This window comes from Hemitrygon akajei, chromosome 28 (assembly GCF_048418815.1).
Source record: "Hemitrygon akajei chromosome 28, sHemAka1.3, whole genome shotgun sequence".
Taxonomy (NCBI): Eukaryota; Metazoa; Chordata; class Chondrichthyes; order Myliobatiformes; family Dasyatidae; genus Hemitrygon; species Hemitrygon akajei.
The window spans coordinates 33,481,694-33,500,706 of record NC_133151.1 but is presented as its reverse complement, the minus strand read 5'-3'; the positions used below and the strand labels follow the sequence as shown (position 1 = coordinate 33,500,706).

At 47.0% G+C, this 19,013-nt stretch overlaps 1 protein-coding gene and 3 non-coding genes across 4 annotated transcripts in view; all 4 read right to left on the bottom strand.

Annotated features, from left to right (window-relative positions):
- The window catches only part of LOC140717809 (uncharacterized), an 845,297-nt gene that overhangs the window by 270,649 nt on the left and 555,635 nt on the right, over positions 1-19,013 (bottom strand). The gene's annotated exons all lie outside the window — the stretch shown is intronic.
- Positions 12,859-12,940, bottom strand: trnas-aga (transfer RNA serine (anticodon AGA)). The gene has a single exon. It is a non-coding gene; the product is annotated as a tRNA-Ser (tRNA).
- On the bottom strand, positions 17,428-17,499 carry trnaa-ugc (transfer RNA alanine (anticodon UGC)). Its single transcript has one exon. It is a non-coding gene; the product is annotated as a tRNA-Ala (tRNA).
- trnam-cau (transfer RNA methionine (anticodon CAU)) lies at positions 18,080-18,151 on the bottom strand. The gene has a single exon. It is a non-coding gene; the product is annotated as a tRNA-Met (tRNA).

Sequence of the window (19,013 nt, the reverse complement as noted above, 5' to 3'; positions counted from 1 at the left end):
TGACGTCAGAGGTGCATTACCAAAGTCTCTCCCCGCGCGCTGGTTGTTTGTGACCCGGGTCGCCTGCGCAGAAAGTGGGTCGCCACAGAACAACCGCCCCTCAGAACCGGCAATACACACTACCACCCCCCCCCCCCCCCGCAATGTCCGCCGTCTGGATCAGCCTCTGTTTGGGAGGTCTGCCTCTGCGCCGCGGTGCCTGAACCTCGACCGGCTGCGCCAAGTCCACATGGGCTGGTTTGAGTCGGTCCACCGTGAATACCTCCTCTTTCCCCCCAATGTCGATAACGTACGTGGACCCGTTGTAAGTGATCACCTTGAACGGCCCCTCGTACGGCCGCTGTAGCTGTGCCCGGTGTCCGCCTCTTCGTACAAACACAAACTTACAGTCCTACAGGTCTTTGGGTACATGGGTCGGGGTCCGTCCGTGCTGTGAAGTCGGAACGGGGGCCAGGTTGCCGAGCATTTCACGTAGTCTGTCCATGACTGCTGTGGGCTCTTCCTCTTGCCGCCTTGGGACTGGTATGAACTCTCCCGGGACGTCCAGGGGTGCGCCGTACACCAACTCGGCCGACGAGGCGTGCAGATCCTCTTTGGGCGCTGTGCGAATTCCAAGCAGGATTCAGGGAACCTCGTCCACCCAGTTAGGTCCTCTCAGGCGGCCATGAGAACCGACTTCAAGCGACGGTGGAAGCGTTCCACTAGTCCGTTCGACTGTGGGTGGTAGGCAGTAGTGTCGTAGCGCTGCGTTCCCAACAGACTGGCCACAGCCGACCACAGGCTGGAGGTGAACTAGGCGCCCCTGTCGGTGGTAATGTGGGCCGGTACTCCGAAGCGTGCTGCCCAGGTTGCAATCAGTGCTCCGGCGCAGAAATCGGCAAATGTGTCGGTGAGCGGGACCGCCTCTGGCCACCTCGTGAACCGGCCTATCATGGTTAGGAGGTACCGCGCTCTTTGGGACACTGGTAGGGGGCCCAGGATATCCATATGAATGTTGTCGAACATCCGGTGGGTGGGTTCGAACTGCCTTGGCTGTTTGGCACTGCGCGCACGTTCTGGCCCATTCACTGACCTGCTTGCGAAGTCCGTGCCACGCGAACTTGCTGGAAACCAGCCGGACGGTTGTCCTGATACATGGGTGCGCCAAACCGTGTATGGAGGCTAAAACTCGCCGCCTCCATGCTGCCGGGACGATGGGGCGAGGTTGGCCGGTAGCCACGTCGCACAGCATGGTCCTCTCACCTGGACCTACGAGAAAGTCCTGCAGCTGCAAACCCGAGACTGCGGTTGTGTAGCTGGGCATCTCGTTGTCTGCCTGCTGCGTCTCCGCCAGTGCTGCATAGTCCACACCCAGGGATAGGGCTTGGACAGCTGGTCTGGAGATTGCGTCCGCCACGACATTTTCCTTTCCCGAGACATGATGGATGTCCGTTCTGAAATCGGAGATGTAGGACAGATGTCGCTGCTGGCGAGCCGACCAGGGATCGGACACATTCGTGAACGTGAAGATCAACGGTTTGCGGTCCGTGAACGCGGTGAACGCGTTCTAAGAAGTACCTGAAATGTCGGATTGCCAGATTCAGTGCCAACAGTTTCTGGTCGAAAGCGCTGTACTTGAGTTCAGGTGATCATAGGTGCTTGATGAAGAACGCCAAGGGTTGTCAGCGGTCCTCTATGAGCTGCCCCATCACCCCACAGACTGCTGTGTCGGATGCGTCCACTGTGAGCCGGTCGGACCGTCCGTTCTGGGGTGCACCAGCATCGCGGCAACTGCCAAGGCTTCCTTGGCTTTAACGAAAGCGACCGCGGCCTCCTCGTCCCAAGTAAAGTCCTTGCGTTTACCCGACATCAGGGTGTACAAAGGGCGCATGATACGGGCTGCTGAGGGGAGGAAGCGGTGGTGGAAGTTCACCATACCAATAAACTCGTGTAGGCCTTTGACCGTGTTGGGCTTGCAAAGTGACGGATCGCGTCTACCTTGGCGGGCAGAGGTGTTGCCCCGTCTTTGGTAATCCTGTGGCCCAGGAAGTCGATGGTATCGAGACCGAACTGGCATTTGGCCGGGTTGATCGCGAGGCCGAAATCACTCAGGCTGGAGTAGAGCTGGCGGAGGTGGGACAGATGTTCCTGGCGACTACTGCTGGCTATAAGGATGTCCAAATAGATGAACGAGAAGACCAGGTCGCGTCCCGCCGCATCCTTTAGTCGCTGGAACGTCTGTGCATCATTCTTCAGGCCGAACGCAGTTGGTAAGTCGTTTCAAGACTAGTTTATTCAAACTTCGCGGCGCTGGCATTTAATCCCTTGTGCCCGCCCTCTCCCGGCGGAAATGACGTCAGAGGCGCATTACCAAAGTCTCTCCCCGCGCGCTGGCTATTTGTGAGCCGGGTCGCCTGCGCAGAAAGTGGGTCGCCACAGTATGACAACATGCCAGAAATTCGAGAGGGTCAGAGACGGAAGGGAGTGTAGTTGCTATTTCTAAGGAGTTGCTTGGGAAACTGGAAGTCCTGAAAAGAGATATCGCCTGGAGCCGATAAGGGCTACACCGTCGGATTGTGAGAGAGCCAGCTGATGAGATTATCGGACGTTAGAAATGATCTTTCAAGAATTACTGCTTTCTGGAATGGTTCAGAGGACTAGAAAATTGCGAATGTCATGATACCCTTCTAGACAGCTGGAAAACAAATAACAGGACGTGACAGACAGATTATCATGGCTGTTGTGGTTGGGAAGATGCTGGAGTCAATTATTAAGTTTGAGGTTTCTGGGTGCTTTGGGGCAGCTGTTAAAATGTGAAGGACAAAATTGGTTTCCTTAATGGGAAATCTTTCCTGACATATCTGTAGGAATTATTTGAAGAAATATAGGCATGATAGAGAAAGGAGAGCCACGGGATGTTGTTTACTTGGATTTTCAGAAGACATTAGTCAAGTGCCACTGATAAGGCTGCTAAACAAAATTGGAGCTCAGGTTTTGCCGGAAGGATACGGGCATCGACAATATATTGGCGACTGGTTGGAGGCAAAGGCTGGGAATAAATATGGCGTTTTCAGTCGCTTGCCGATAACTAGTTGTGTTCTGGAGAGCGCTTTGTCTTGTATGTTATACATCTATGTTCTGGATGACGCAATTGATGGTTTTGCATGTGATAGAAAATAAGGTGAAAGGCCTGGTAAAGCAGGAAGTTCGTAGAAGTACTTGGACAGATTTGGAGAATAGACAGATACATGGCAGATGGAATGCGGAATACGGTAGTGCAGAGTATACACTTTGGTAGAAGAAACAAACATGTAGACTATTTTTCAAGTGGGGAGCAAATTCATAAATCAATAAGCAAATGGACTCGGAAATTCTACTGCAGGGCTCCATCAATGTTAAGTTGCAGATTAAGTCGATGAGTTAGCAAGGCAAATGCAGTTTTAGCTTCATTCCGCCAGGACTAGCATCTTAATTAATAAATAAGACAATATCACAGTAGAGGACAAATTTCAATATAATAATAAATTATATACATGGCAGTCTAGACGCTGAATATTAAGGATTCTGATGGTTTGGTGGAAGAAACTGTTGCACAGTCAGGTCGTGAGTGCCCGAATGCTTCGGTATTTTTTTTCCAGATGGAAGGAGGGAGAAGATTTTGTATGAGTGGTGCGTGGGGTCATTCACAGTGCCGTTGGATTTACGGGTGCAGCGTGTAGTGCAAATATTTGTAATAGCGGGAAGGGAGACCCCTATTCTTCTCAGCTGACCTTACTGTCCGCTGTAGGGTCCTGTGACCGGATACTGTGCAGTTCCCGAATCAGGCAGTGATGCAGCTGCTCGGGATGCTCTCGGTACATCCTCTCTAGAATGCGGTGAGGCCGGGGGTGGGAAATTGACTTTTCTCAGACTTCGCTGAAAGTAGAGACCAGGTGAGATTTTCCTTCAGGTGAACACCAAGAAATTTGGTGCTCTTAACGATCTCTACCGAGGAGCGATCGATGTTCCCCGGAGAGTGGTCGCTCAGTGCCTTCCTGAAGTCAACAACCATCACTTTTGTTTTGTTCACGTTCAGAGGCAGGTTTTTGGCTCTGCACCAGTCCGTTACCCGGTGCACCTACTCTTTGTAAGCTGACTCGTCGTTCTTGCTGATGAGACCCACCACGGTCGTGTCATCGACGAAGTTAATGATGTGGTTCGAGCTGTGCGTTGCAGAGTGGGTCAGCAGAGTGAACAACAGTGGAATCCCAATCAGCCCGCATCTTGTATACCTCTTTCAAGTCACGTCCCATCCTGCTCCCTCCAAAGAGAAAACTGCTCCCTTCCTCAACATGTCCTCACAAAACATGCTCTATGAAGTTTAAAATTCAATGTAAATATACTGGCAATGTTTACACGCGCCACCACATACTACCCTAAGATTCATCTTCATTTAGTCGTTTGCAGTAAGCACATCTGGTTCCAGGGTGTAATGGTGAGCACTCTGGACTCTGAATCCAGTGATTCGAGTTCCAGTCTCGGTGGAACCTGTTTCTTGAAATATGCACAAGGTGGATTATCTGTGACAGTTTTAGTGAGAGCACTGAGACCAATCCTGAGACCACGCCTTTGCGTCTGAAGGCCCTACAAAAGGACTGAGTACGAGCTCCGTGATGCTGACGGAGGATACAGTATTTTCGAAATTCGAAGTCATACGAAGTACTTCTTCCATAAATGCTGCCTGGCCTGCTGAGTTCTTTCAGCAATTTCTGTGGGTTTACCATCGTACGTAATAGTCTGTGACTTCCCTTTGGAATCGAAGGCAATTCGATGTGGGTGAACTGAGGCGAGGCAGCGGATCCTTTGCTGAGAGCGAGGAGGACACAAGTTTCGATCGATGCCAGCGCCCTGCTGAAGGCCAAATGGAGGTGGCGAGGTTCGGGCAATATTGAGTCTGTGTTTTACATTGATAACAATGTTAGAGCTGTGAACGGAGCACTGGTCTTAACTGCCCCGAGAAATTACACTTGCCAATGGAACTGTTTTGAACGCTGACATTAAATTTCTTATAATGGACTGCATGAATGTTCATCTCTGAAGCTACTTCATGAGGATGAGCATGAAGTCTGTTATTGTAACTACGAGTAATGCGATCAGATTTAGGTAACTGTACGTACAATACCTATGGCACCAGTAATATCACAACTTCTGTTGATGGCACTGACAGAGTCGGCTGGCAGGCCTACTGTATTTATTGTCCCAGGGTATCCCCTTTCCATATAAATGGTGTTTCTAGTCTGAACAAACGCTGTCAAGGCGTAATTAAAATTCGGCATATGTAGTACCAAATAGATACCATCTGCCAGCGTTGAAGGATGAAGGAGTCTGAGCAACGTTACTGGATTGTAGTGTTCCTGTTCTGTGACCGTGGATAGACAGAGAAAGCCAGAGAAAGCAGGATTTCCCAGTGGCCACATATTTTAATCCCACGTCCCATTGTCCGGCAGAGAAAGCAGGATCTCCCAGTAGCCACACATTTTAATTCCACGTCCAATTCCCATTCTGATATGTCTATCGGTAGCCACCTCTACTGTCAAGATGAAGCCACACTCGAGGAACAACACCTTATATACCGTCTAGGTAGCATCCAACCCGATGGCATGAAAATTGTATTCTATAACTTCCGTTAATGCCCCTCCTACACGTCTTACCACATCCCTGATTTATTTATTCCCCACTCCATTTTTTCTCCATCTGCCCATCACTCGTTTGCTTGTTCTCCATCTCCCGCTGGTGCTCTCATCCCCCTTTCTTTCTCCCTAGGCCTCCCGTCCCATGATCCTTTCCCTTCTCCAGCTTTGTATCACTTTTCCAGCTTTTATATTCACCCCACCCCCTCCGGTCTTCTCCTATCATTTCGGATTTCCCCACCCCCTCCTACTTTCAAATCTCTTGCTATCTTTTCTTTCAGTTACTCCTGACGAAGGGTCTCGGCCCGAAACTTTGACAGTGCTTCTTCCGAGAGATGCTGCCTGGTCTGCTGCGCTCCACCAGCATTGTGTGTGTGTTGCCAGTGTAAACTGTGTCCGCCACACTTCTCTCCGGGATCATGCAACAGCCGCTCTTTGTAAACCTGTCTAGCTCCGCGTCCTGCAAAAACAAAAACGAGGAGACTGGGACTAAACATGGATTTCCCCCCGGTATATGGAGAAGAGCAGGAGTGCACCTCACCGGCAGCTCCTTCCCACCCCTCCTTCACCGCCCTATTTACCCCAGCCCGGGAATAGCTTCTCTCTACCCACTCACTCCGCATTCCGAGTTCAGTCGCTGTTACACTCCGCCTCTTTCTCGCAGCCGCCATCTCCGGAGTCAGTTCCGATCTCCGAGCCTGTCTGTAGAGCTGCTCTCGGAGCGATAAGCTGCTGCTGGAAGGAGGTCACCGGTAGAGCCCTACTCCCGGTCCCAGGAGCACTCTATTCCCGGCTGCTGTAAAACTGCTCCCGGGCATGTGTTCTGCTCTCCTGTCAATCAGGTGTAGGGGCGGAACGACCCTCAGTTCACTATCTGAGCGTCTGTTCTGAGGCTGCGGGAGGGTCAGGGTGGATTTAAACCGGGCATTAAACATATTGCCCGTTCGGCATCGTTCTTTCCAAAGTGTTTCAGCTGTTCTCCCTGCATTCTAGTCACTCGGACACACTGAGGGAATCGGCATGAGTGCTGGGAAGTGTGTGAGTTTATATCTCACAGCAACAGCCCCTGTTTAATGTTTCGAAGTGACGGAATCGGTCACCGAGTGTAACACCGAACGGCGCTCAATTATAGACCAGAATATGGATTACTAGAAAAAAGGTGCTGAACACAACGTTCTCGATCAGCTCGATCTGCCGACTGGGTTGTTTCATATTCTAAATGACCACTTCAACACAGTTTTGTTTTAATCAAAAAATTATCCTGTATTTCCAGTTTTCATTTCCAGCAGGAAAAAGGTCGCCGCGACAGGGAATCGAACTCTCGTCTACCGATTGAATGGAGGGGAGATTAACCACCACACTAATGAGAAATAAAGGAGGGTATAGAATCTGTCACACGGATTACAAACAAGAGAAAATCTGCAGATGCCGGATATCAAAGTAATGCACACAAAATGCTGAAGGAACTCAGCAGTCCAGGCAGCATCAATGGAAAAGAGTAAACAGTCGACGTTTCTGTCTGCGACCCTTCATCAGGGCAATCATACGGATGTCAGGGTATAAGAGAGCTCACAGAGTCATTTTGATGTCTGTTTGTTGAGTGTGGAGCAGGCGCCTTTCACACATCCCCTCTCACTGTGTGACTAGAGGGGTCTCAGGAATCTTTAGCGATTCAGTCAGTTAATGGGTTCAATGACTAGCCAAAGGAAGGGCTCCCATTAACGTCCAATTGTGTGTACTTTCAATTGTTTGAAATATTTCTAATCAAGATTTGTTTTCCCCTTCGCTGATGCATGAGGTAAGGAACCATTTCTAACTCCGACTCTCTCAAGATTCGATTTGCTCACCAAATTTCATCAGTATGTGAACGGTGCAACGGGGGGGGGGGGGGGGAACCCGTTAGATCTAGTTTATACTAATATCCCTGACGCGTACAGGGCGGAGCCCCGCCCCCACCTCGGTTACTCAAACCACATCTCTGTAATGCTAATCCCAGCATACAGACCGCTCGTCAGGCTCTCCAAACCAGTTCAGTAGCAGGTGAAAACCTGGCCAGCAGGAGCCATCTCTGCTCTTCAAGGCTGTTTTGAGCACACAGACTGGCGCATGTTCAGGGAGGCTGCAACTGATGGCGACTCTACCAACTCAGAGGAATACACGGCATCAGTAACTAGGTACATCAGCAAGTGCATTGATGATGTTACTCTGTCCAAGACCATCACTATACGCGCTAACCAGAAGCCATGGATGACCGTGGAGGTGCGTGCGCTGCTGAGGACCCGTGACACCGCCTTCATATCAGGCGACAAGGCAGCCCTAACAACAACAAGAGCCAAATTGTCCCGAGTCCTCAGAGGGGCAAAGCGTGCACACGCCCAGCAAATCTGCAGTCACTTACGGAACACCGGTGACACGCAGCGCATGTGGAAGGGCATCCAGGATATCACCAGTTACAGGGCATCACCTGACTGTGCAGGGGATGCCTCCCTCCCAGATGCGCTGAATAACTTCTACGCCCGTTTTGAGGTGGAAAATGACGTGGCGGCGAGGAAGTCCACCCAACCCCCTACGCCTACAAATGTCCAGGAGCTGTGTCTCACCGTGGCCGATGTGAGAAGAACCTTGAGCAGGGTCAACCCACGGAAAGCTGCTGGACCAGACAACATTCTTGGTAGTGTGCTCAGAGGATGTGCAGACCAGCAAGCAGATGTTCTCACTGACATTTACAACATCTCACTGAGCAGCGCCACCGTTCCAACGTGCTTACTGGGAGACCTCAGTCAGTCCGAATCAGGAGGAACATCTCTAACACCAACACACGGGGGCTCCTCAGGGCTGTGTACTCAGTCCACTGCTGTTCACTCCGCTGACCCACGACTGTGCTGCAACACACAGCTCGAACCACATCATCAAGTTCGTCGGTGACACAACTGTGGTGGGTCTCATCATCAAGAACGACGAGTCAGTTTACAGAGAGAAGGTGCAGTGGCTAACGGACTGGTGCAGAGCCAACATCCTGTCTCTGAATGTGAACAAAACAAAAGAAATGCTTGTTGACTTCAGGAGGGCACGGTGCGACCACTGCCCGCTGAACATCGACGGCTGCTCGGCAGAGGACGTTAAGAGCACCAAATTTCTTGGTGTTCACCTGGCGGAGAATCTCAACTGGTGCCTCAACACCGGCGCCATAGCAAACAAAGTCCAGCAGCATCTCTACTTTCTGCGAAGGCTGAGTAAATTCCAACTCACACCGAACCCCCCCGCCCCAATCCTCATCACATTCGTCAGGGGATGTATTGAGAGCATCCTGAGCAGCTGCATCAGTGCCTGGTTCGGAAATTGCACCATCTCGGATCGCAAAAAATCTGCAGTGGATAGTGAGGTCAGCTGAGAAGATCATCGGGGTCTCTCTTCCCGCCATCACGGACATTTCCACCACACGTTGTATCCGGAAAGCAAACAGCAGTTTGAAGGACCCCTCGAACCCCTCTTACAAACTCTGCTCCCTCCTGCCGTCTGGGAAAAGGCACCGAAGCATTCGGGCTTTCACGACCAAACTATGTAACAGTTTCTTCCCCAAAGCTATCACACTCCTCAATGCCCAGAGCCTGGACTGACACCTTGCCTTATTGTCGGCTTTATAATTTATTGTTATGCGTGCACTTTATTTTGCACTTTATGCAGTCCTGGGTCGGTCTGTAGACTAGTGTAGTTTTTTTTTAGTGTTGTTTTTTTACGTAGTTTAGTCTAGTTTTTGTACTGTGTCATGTAACACCATGCTCCAGAAAATCGTTGTCTCATTTTTACTATGTACTGTAACAGCAGTTATAGTCGAAATGACAATAAAAGTGACTTGACTTGACTTGATTTTTCCTGCAGTCCGGGAACACAGTGTTGTGTGAGGAATGATCACACAATGATCATCAGAGTGAGGAATGATCCTTCAGAAAGCAGCTCGGAAACAGATAATCGAGTTACAGAACTGAATCTTATAGCAAAGGAGACGGTTCACTACCCGAATCTCCACTCGATCATGAGGCGATTGCGGTATACTGGTGAGCATAGCTGCTTTCGAACCTGTAGGCCTTAGTTCGATTCTCGGTCATTTAAAAATCCACAATTTCAGGCTATAAAAATGACCTCTTTCAGAGCACTATGTATATGGAACTCTTGGGAACAAGTCGACAACTCACACTAATTCATGGGCGATTTTCTGTGAGTCTAAGCGTTTTATTAATTATCATTTATTGTGGTAGATCAAAGATTGAATTCATATCCTTCATCCGGGATGAAACCAACTGTACTCCGACTGAATGATGGAGGACCCCAAATTAAATGAAAAACACAACACTAGTTCCGACAAGTCCGTTAGTTCCAAGGACTCCGTTCAAGGAAACACTCACTTTTCTGGTCAAATCGAACAGACAGATTTCTGACCAAAGACACCACACATCCCGGATATTCTCTCCTTTCCCCTTTTCCATCGGGCGGAATGCACAAAAGCCTTAAATAACGTATCGCAGTCTCATGGGTAGTTTCAGTTCCGCTGTTATGTCTACTGAATTGTTTCTTAGTACAATAAAGTGTACGTTTGACCTCACAGTCCACCTCGGTATGATGCTGTAGCTTATTATTTACCTTCACTGTTCTTTCCCTGTCGTTGTTACACTTTATTCTGCATTCTGTTATTGCTTTACCTTGTGCGATCTCAATGCACTGTGTAATGATTTCATTCCTATGAACAGTATGAACGGAGAAGGTTTTCAGTGTATCTCGGCACGTGTCTGAAATATAATAGTTCAAATTCCCATCGCGGCAGCAGTAGGGAGCCCCTGCCTCCGTTCAGCGCACCATTTCCCAACTGGCAATGAAACACAACAGAGAAGAAGCATCTGCCGGGTCATTAGCCGCCAAACTTTTGTTCAACAGCCGAACGCGCTCACCGATGCGACGCAGAGGCGGGTTTTGAGGAAAGTAGGAATAAATGGTTCAATTCTGTGTTGCAGAACGTGACCAACAATCGCTGCTGGCCTGGACCCGGTTTTTCACAGTCTACATGACCGGTTTGCATCAGAGAGTCACAGAAAATATCAAACTGAAAATGTTGGAAATACACAGTTATCAGGACTCGAACCTGCACGAGGAAATCCCAATGGATTCCGGGTGCATCGCCAAAACAATTCGGCCACGACTACACACTCCCTTCTGATTTCCCTTCCGGTGTTTAACTAAATGGAAGAAGTGCCTTTCTATTCACCTCCTCCCTCACAACATTCAGGGTCCCAAGCAGTCCTTCCAGGTGAGGAAATACTTCAGCTGTGAGTTTGCCTGGGCCATCTACTGTATCGAGTGTTCCCAATACGACCTCATCTCAATACGCAAGTTCGATTGGGGAAACATTTAGTCGAGCAACTTTTCTCCGTCCGCAACGAGCAGGAATTCCCAATGGTCAACCATTTTAACTCCACTGCCCATTCCCATTCCGACATGATGGTCCATGGGTTCCTCTACGGTCACGATGAATCCACTCTCGGGATGGAGAAGCGGCACTTCATATTCCGTCTGGGTAGCCGTCAGACTGATAGAATGAACATCGATTTCTCTAACCCGGTAATTTCTCCATTCCCCTCTCTTTGTTTCCCAAGTGGTGACGAATGGGTCTCCGCCTGAAACATTAAATTTGTTTCCCTTTGTATAAATGTGACCGACGTGCGTGAACTTCGCAATGGAGCAGCAAGTCGTCGCTTTATTTAACTTGCACGTTGATGTGAACAAGAAGTGAAACATCCCGGCTCCTGGGTTCACAAAACGACCCGGAGAGTCGCAGTGAGATCGGTGAGGCAACCACCGGCCACTAGAGGGCACCGAGGGTCAGGGTCCTGTGTAGCAGTGCACAACACTTCACAAGTTCAAAGTCAATTCATTACCAAAGCACAAATATTCCACCGTTAGATGCGTTTCTTTGCGGAGATTTACAGTAAGTGCAAAGAAATAGAATATAATCATTGAAGGAGTGCACACAAGACGGACAATCAATGAAGAAAACATAACAGATTGTGAAAATACAAAAACGTAAAATAAAAATAATTATATAAAGTTAACCAATGTGGGGAGCATCCCTCCATGGAAAACATCCGCATGTTCTGAGCAGACAAGATGTGAAGAAGGAAACGTGGAACGCTTGGCTCAGAGTTGGAGACCTCTTCCCAGAAACAGAGGGGTTCCTTGTGGCAATACAGGGCCAGGTGGTTAACCGAAAAATATTAGAAATACATAATAAACGTCCTACAGATTAATGACAATAAATGCAGAAAATGACAAGAGCCACCAGGAACAATCCAACACATTGCAGGATTGAGCAGCAGTTTAACTCAATCTGATTACTTACACGGGGACAATCAATTGACAAACATCAGTCAGCAAAATCTTGCTTTAAAATGCAAACTCTTAAAAGACACCACACCTTACTATAAATACAAACATGTAAATGCAATATCAACACCAACTCTCATCTCATAATCACTACACAATAGCATTAAACAGTTAAGACAGCAAGCCAATATTTCTTTAAATCTCCTGAAAGCCACTATACTATACGCCACTAGAATGGTCTGCAGTCCGTAGCCACTGAGGAATGAGTGTGCGTCAGTACGCCCGGACTTCAGGTTTTACCAGCTTGAGCTGAGAAAGTCATAATAATAATAACAAAGCAAAAATGTCGACAGCATGAAATGTCGAGTTTGAAAATGAGTTGTGGAAACAGTCAGTCTTGCTGTGAGTGAAGTTGAGTTCAAGTGGCGATAACATAAATTTAAACATGAAATGCATTGGTGCCCTGTATGAGTTTCTGTTGGTTTGATCGTCGAAATACAATATATTCAGTTTATAACAACATGAATGTAAGCAAGACAGGTCGTGGTAGTGTTCTGTTTTCTGTATGAGGATATATGTATTTTTTAATGAATGTATTAGGGACAGCACCGAGCGCACAAAACGGACAGCAAAGGCCACTGGATCAACAGCGCCCCTGGATAGGTTGGAACCACCAACATTTCGGATAACAGCCGAACAAAGGCCGCCTGAATACATGCGGAACACAGGGGATCTTCCTGGTTTTGCAGGCGGCGAACAGAGATCGGCATTTCGACTGTTTTTTTTTTAACAATCTGTATTCGTGGGAGAGCTCAGGGAATCAAAACCGATAGAAACACGTAGTCGGCAGGATTCGAACCTGCGCGGGGAAACCCCAATGGATTTCTAGTCCATCGCCTTAACCACTCGGCCACGGCTACAAGTGCTCTAGTGTTCTTCCACCTATAATTTATATTACGGTAGAGTCAGATAGAGTTATTTACCAAATTAAACAATGGGATGTGTCATCAAAGACTATTAGATATCACGTCGGTTTAGACAGTGATGTATTGCAGAATCGATCGCTTTTGGAATAAAGTTTGGAACTGGGGTTTAAATGTTAATTTACATCCTTTGATGTGTATTACTTCACATGTTGTCATTGCTTTGCTCTTTGTTCTAGTGGTTACCCATGGAATTTTCCCCAGTGTGTGTTTTAGGGCAATTTTAATAACTTCAGTGTCTGCGAGCATCATGCCTTTACAAATTTATTTTTGCTGATTTTTTTTTTATTTCATAGAGTTATTTTGCATTTCAATAAAGAAACATAGCAAACCTAAAGCACAATAAAGTTCCTTCGGCCCGCATGTTGTGCTGAACATGGACTTACTTTAGAAGCTACTTTGAATTACATAGAGGGCTCTATTTTTCTATGATCCATGTACCATTTTTTCGTAAACTCCATATACCAATAATTCTAATTCCCGTTAAATTACCGATGTACAGAATGGTATGAAAGAGGTTACACTTATCATGTTTCTTCATGTTTTTGTTTGGATAATATTTTTAAATCCTTATTTGTATTTTTTGATTAGTCATGAATGCTGCTGTCCTTTCTGTGCCATATTCGCTATTCACTGAGACATATTAACAGTAATGTGATCTCCAGGAATTTCCTTGGATCGAAAACGAGGAGGTGTTGGCCACGGAGGATTTAAAATATGTAAGATAACATCGAACTCGAATGGCTCAAGGACAGTGGAAGCAGACAGATCAAGTGTCTTTGTACCAGCCATGTGCTTGGAAATGAAGATGTCATTTTGTGGAACCGCTTTACATCTTCCATTTTGTGAGAGGAAAATTTCTGTGTTTTAAAGCAAACACAAAGTTGCTTCAGGTCATTTGCGGGTTAAGAGATATTTTCCAAATTCGAAGTTATTTGTGAGGTGTTTTTGATATAATATAACATGCAAATGTGTGAATGTTGGGGTCAATGCCTGTCTGGAGTTATTGAAACTGGTTTCTAAAGTGAACAAAGAGCCATGAATTACCGATTGACGCTTACTGGGAAGAGGGAAATAAATAAATTGTATAAATAGATGCTGGTCTGGAGCAGAGCTAACAAAAGGGAGAGTTCAAGCCAATCAGATGACCTACGGCCTATGACGCCGGAATGGGATAATTGAATTAGAAAATATGAATATAAAAGTGGAAATTTCGAATGTTCTAGCAGCGATAACTCTTTCACGTGGCCAACTGAGCTGCCTTAATTCGGTGATATAGTTGGGAAAAGTAGTCTGAGCGAGTATTGGCGCAGAGGGAGCAGCAGAATTCCTGTTCCAAGTTGTTGGCCCGGTGCTGACATAGTTACGTTGCAGTTTATGCAGAGACAGTAAAGTGCGAGGTTTGATTATTTACAAGTTACAGAGTAAATTTCTAACTTAGTTCCATTGTCAACACTAGTAGGACTATCAATGGCCTGGAGCTAAAATACTCTTCCGGATGTACTTCAGAAATTCCATTTCTTATCTTACACAGAAAAAATGATCAGGTTAATTTTGCAGAAGTTGAAATGTCCGATCGTTGTAACCCTATCCACATGACGTTTCCGTGTGATTTGCCAGCAGATCTGCTCCTCAAACTTCTAGCAACTATGGAGAGAATCGCAGTATAATCCCAGCAATGTGGTTGTTGGTTATTATTTTATTTATTCCTAAACTGAACTCACACCTACGAGTGATTGATAGGTTCGTGCCCTAAGGTAGAAGGAGTCAGTTTTAGAAAATCTAACACAATTATTTTTCAAAATAGTCCCCTCCTACATTTACACACTTCGTCCAGAGTCGTGGAACATCCCGATCTTGGACCTCCAGAAAGTGTCCAAAGCAGGGGTGATTGATAAGTTCGTGACGTAAGGTAGATGAAGATGAGTTATACAGGTCTCGTTGCATGCACACGCAGTTCAACACTCTGAGTGATTGCGCAGGAAGTTTGAAGATAATAGCTCATTGGGTGATAGATACATTGGTATACATAGATACGGTGGAAGGAGATGAGTTACTAACTTCAAACTTTCTGGATTATCTCTCAAAGTGTTGACCCGCTGGTGCATGTAACGGGAGTTAAAAACTCATTTCCTACCATAAGCCACTAACTTATCAATCACCCCTGACGAGTTATTAACTTCAAACATTCTGAATAATCACTCAAAGAATTAACGTGCTTGTGCATGTAACGAGAGCTGTATAACTCAACTCCTCTACCGTAGGCCACGAACATATCAATCATCCTCGTACAGATTCATCGGCTTTTCTAAAGAATATGCAAATCTGGATTTGATTTCTCATGTGCTGATGTGAGGCAGGCACCGTTTGCAGACCTTCTGGCTCTTAGAAAGTTCGGGTCTCACTCAGTCCGATGGCTGGTGAATGCTCATTGGCTGTTGTATAACTCCCTCTGTTTGAAAATGGCGATGTCAACTGGCCGCAATAAAACCTGCTGCAGAGTGAGGATTGATCCGACAGAGAGCAGCTCGGGGTCTGTGGAATCACATGGAGCATGGGAGACGCTTCACTACTCGAAACTCCTGCAACATGGTGCGATAGTGGTATAGGGATGAGTATAGCTGCCTTTCAATCAGCTCACCCGGGTTCGATTCCCGGCGATCGCCGTGTGTTGTGCCTGTTTTTCAGCACCTGTCTCACAAACGTCTCGGCCTGGAATCACTCAGCCCCGTTACTTCTTTCTCTGTGAAATTAACGTTTCTGCCCGTCGTTCGTCTGCCATTTTAGCCCAATGTTTCTCTTTCCGAATGTCTTACCGCCATCGTGTATTGGTCTCGCCCCATCAGAGATGTCCCCCTTTTCACTTCCCGCCCAACTTCTCACCTTCTTTGACACTGAAAGTTATCTTCTTCGCTCACCATTTCTAATTGAGTGTCACGATCAGAAAGGTTAATCCCGTTTCATCACTCACAAATGTTTCTTGAGGTGATGAGTGTTTCCAGTATTCTCCGTTCAATCAGTTCAATACCAGACACAGCTTCATGCAGCGGAGAACAAGATGTGCTGGGCAATCGCTGAGCACGACAGGAATTGTCGTTTTACCCGCGAAATTCGCAACAAATCTCAGAAAGTGATGGAGTGAGTGGACGGAAACTTAAATTGGAAGCACAAGTTTTTATTTTTTAGTGAAACGTATGTTGTGCACACAGGTGACGTGACGGCGATTTGCGGTAAAATATTCGGCTGAAGAATAGCAGACGATGGTTTGGATCTGCCAGCCTCTGGCTAACGCGCCCAGCACATTCCCGCCGCGCCATTCTACTGATAGGTAAATATCTCTGTTCTTCTCTTGTCTTTTTATTTGTTAATTTTGCCGTATTCCCCCGATTATCTATTGTTTTGTTTGTTGGAATACTTTGCCTGTCTAATTTCCCTCGTCTCTCTCTTACGCTTTAACCTTCCTCCCCGTCCTCCTCTCCCTATTCATCGCTTTCTACCCCATCCGGTTATTATCCTGTCGCTGTGCTCCGACCCAGCCGGATATCTCGTTCCCGACATTTCAGCAACGGATGTGACTTTCATTATCATTCTGACCTTATTCCTACGGCCCCGCAGCCAGACACACTGGTTATCTCCCTCTGTGTCTCCTTCCCTTCCTTCTCTTTGTCTGCGGCTGTTATTTAGGTTATAAACACCGGAGATTCTGCAGATGCTGCAAATCCAGAACACAGAATGCCGGAGCAAATCACCAGGTCAGACAGCATCCATGCGGAGGAGTAAACAGTCGATGTTTCGTGCGGGCATTCCCCCTGGCCCGCTGAAATTCTCCTCCACTTTGTGTCTGTCACTTTAGTCAGACTTCGACGTAACGAGCAGCGACGGCAGTCTGAGGTGCAGCGGAGAATACACCCACACTCGGGGATTTATTTTACCAATCCCGAGTCTCGTTCACCTCCCAATCCGTCCATATGATCGAATGAAGGTCAGAATTCCGTCAGTTCTGAATGGACCACAAATCACTGCGTCTCAATGTTGGAACCTTTATCCTCTGTAGTGTCTTGCCGTCGGATGCCTTGCCACTCTCGTACCAGACGGTTTAGAAGGTGGTTGGATCTCTGGTAAAATAAGAGATCTAAAATAAGAGTGTTTATTGCTAATGTAAAATAAAAACTATGTTAGAATAGAGGCAGGGAAAGTCTCACTGGCTTCGTCTCCTCAGGATGTGGACACACCGGTGTGATTTCTTGGTGATCTCCGTGGGCGGCTTTGGTGGTCCACTCTCTCTCTTGAGGAGTCATTTATTTGCGGTAATGAGCGGTCAGTCTGCACCTTCCTGATTTACTCTTATCCACGTTGAGACTCATTCTGCTGCTGTATCGCTGTAATGATTCAGTTGGAGCTTCAAAATTCAATGCTCACTAGCGTGGTGATGCCGGGGATTGAACCCGGGACCTCATAAATGCAAATCATGCGCTCTTCCACTGAGCTACATCCCCACTTAAATTGCAGAACTGTTCTGCTCTAATCCTTCCTGCATATCACAATTGAGATATAGCGTAATCATTGATAACACCAATAATAACAAACATTTCTTCCTCTGCGACGGAAAGCACTCGGGAAACCTTTCCGATTCGGCTATTTCTTTGTCAACCCTGCCGGTGGACACTCTCCCATTTGTGCCTGATTCTGCAATGGGATGAAGAGCATTCTCCAGCAGGATTTATTATCTGAGAAATCGACACAGCGAAAGATTTTGAAAATCGAGCGAGTGAGGGAGAGAGAGACTCCTGTGCAAGTTCTTTCATCTTTTTCTCCAGTCCTGATGAAAGGTCTCGGCCGGAAAGGCGGAGTGCGCTCCTTCCCTGGCCTGCAGAGAATAGAGGACATTAAGATAACTCAATGCACGATGGGTTAATCTTTCCAAATAAATAGAAACCTCCGCAAAAGTGAAAAAGGATAACAGATAAATGTACATTCCAGCCGAAAGCCAGTTGATTTCCTTGAATCTACCAATGATGGGATGGCCTCGTGTTTTAAAGCGCACTGACGGAAAATTGTTGATGGCAGCCGCTGACTTAGCAGAGGATGGTTTCGATCCATCGACCTCTGGGTTATGGGCCCAGCACGCTTCCGCTGCGCCACTCTGCTATGAAAAGAAACAACGTTGCTCTTCCATGAATGATGTGCAATCTCTTGCGTGCGTGCGTGCGTGCGTGCGTGCGTGTGTGCGTGTGTGTGCGTGTGTGTGTGTGTGTGTGTGTGTGTGTGTGTGTGTGTGTGTGTGTGTGTGTGTGTGTGTGTGTGTGTGTGTGTGTGTGTGATTTTGTTCGTGTTTGCGCGTGTGTGTCTTGGTGTGGATGTGTGCTTTTGCGTATCTGTGTATGTCTGGGTCTATGTTTCTGTCTATGTCTGTGTCGGTGCCTGTATATGTTTAGTTCTTAATTCTGTCTGTACATGTCTGGGTCTCCGTCTGTTTCTGTATATGTCTGGGTTTCCGTCTGTGTCTGTCCATGTTGCATCAATTCCATTTTTAACCCGTATTCATACCCACATACTTCACTTTCTGTTGATAATTCCTTGTTTTACCTCTGTCTGTCTCCACTTTCGTTTCTTTCTTCCTTACTTTCTGGACCACCCAGTTATTCTCTCTGTTTCGTTCATGCTTTATCGCATCTTGCACCTCGTTCCACATATTTCGCCATTGAAATTTGTTTATCTTGCTTAATTGTTAACATGGACAATTCATCCCTCTTCTGGGGCTTCTTATCAAAAAGAAACATTTTGAGCCACATTCGGGAGTCACTACGTTCAATCCCGAGGTCCCATTAACGTTCCCACCCTGTCCTGATCTTTGAATAAATGCTGGATTCCAAGTTGAACCAAAAGTTCAACTCGTCTTGCTGTGAACGGAACTCGCGGATTTAGATACTGACTTGGTTTCCGCATCGCAAGCACATCCCTCAAATAATCCCTTCACCGGGACTTAGTTAGACCATAAAACCATACGACA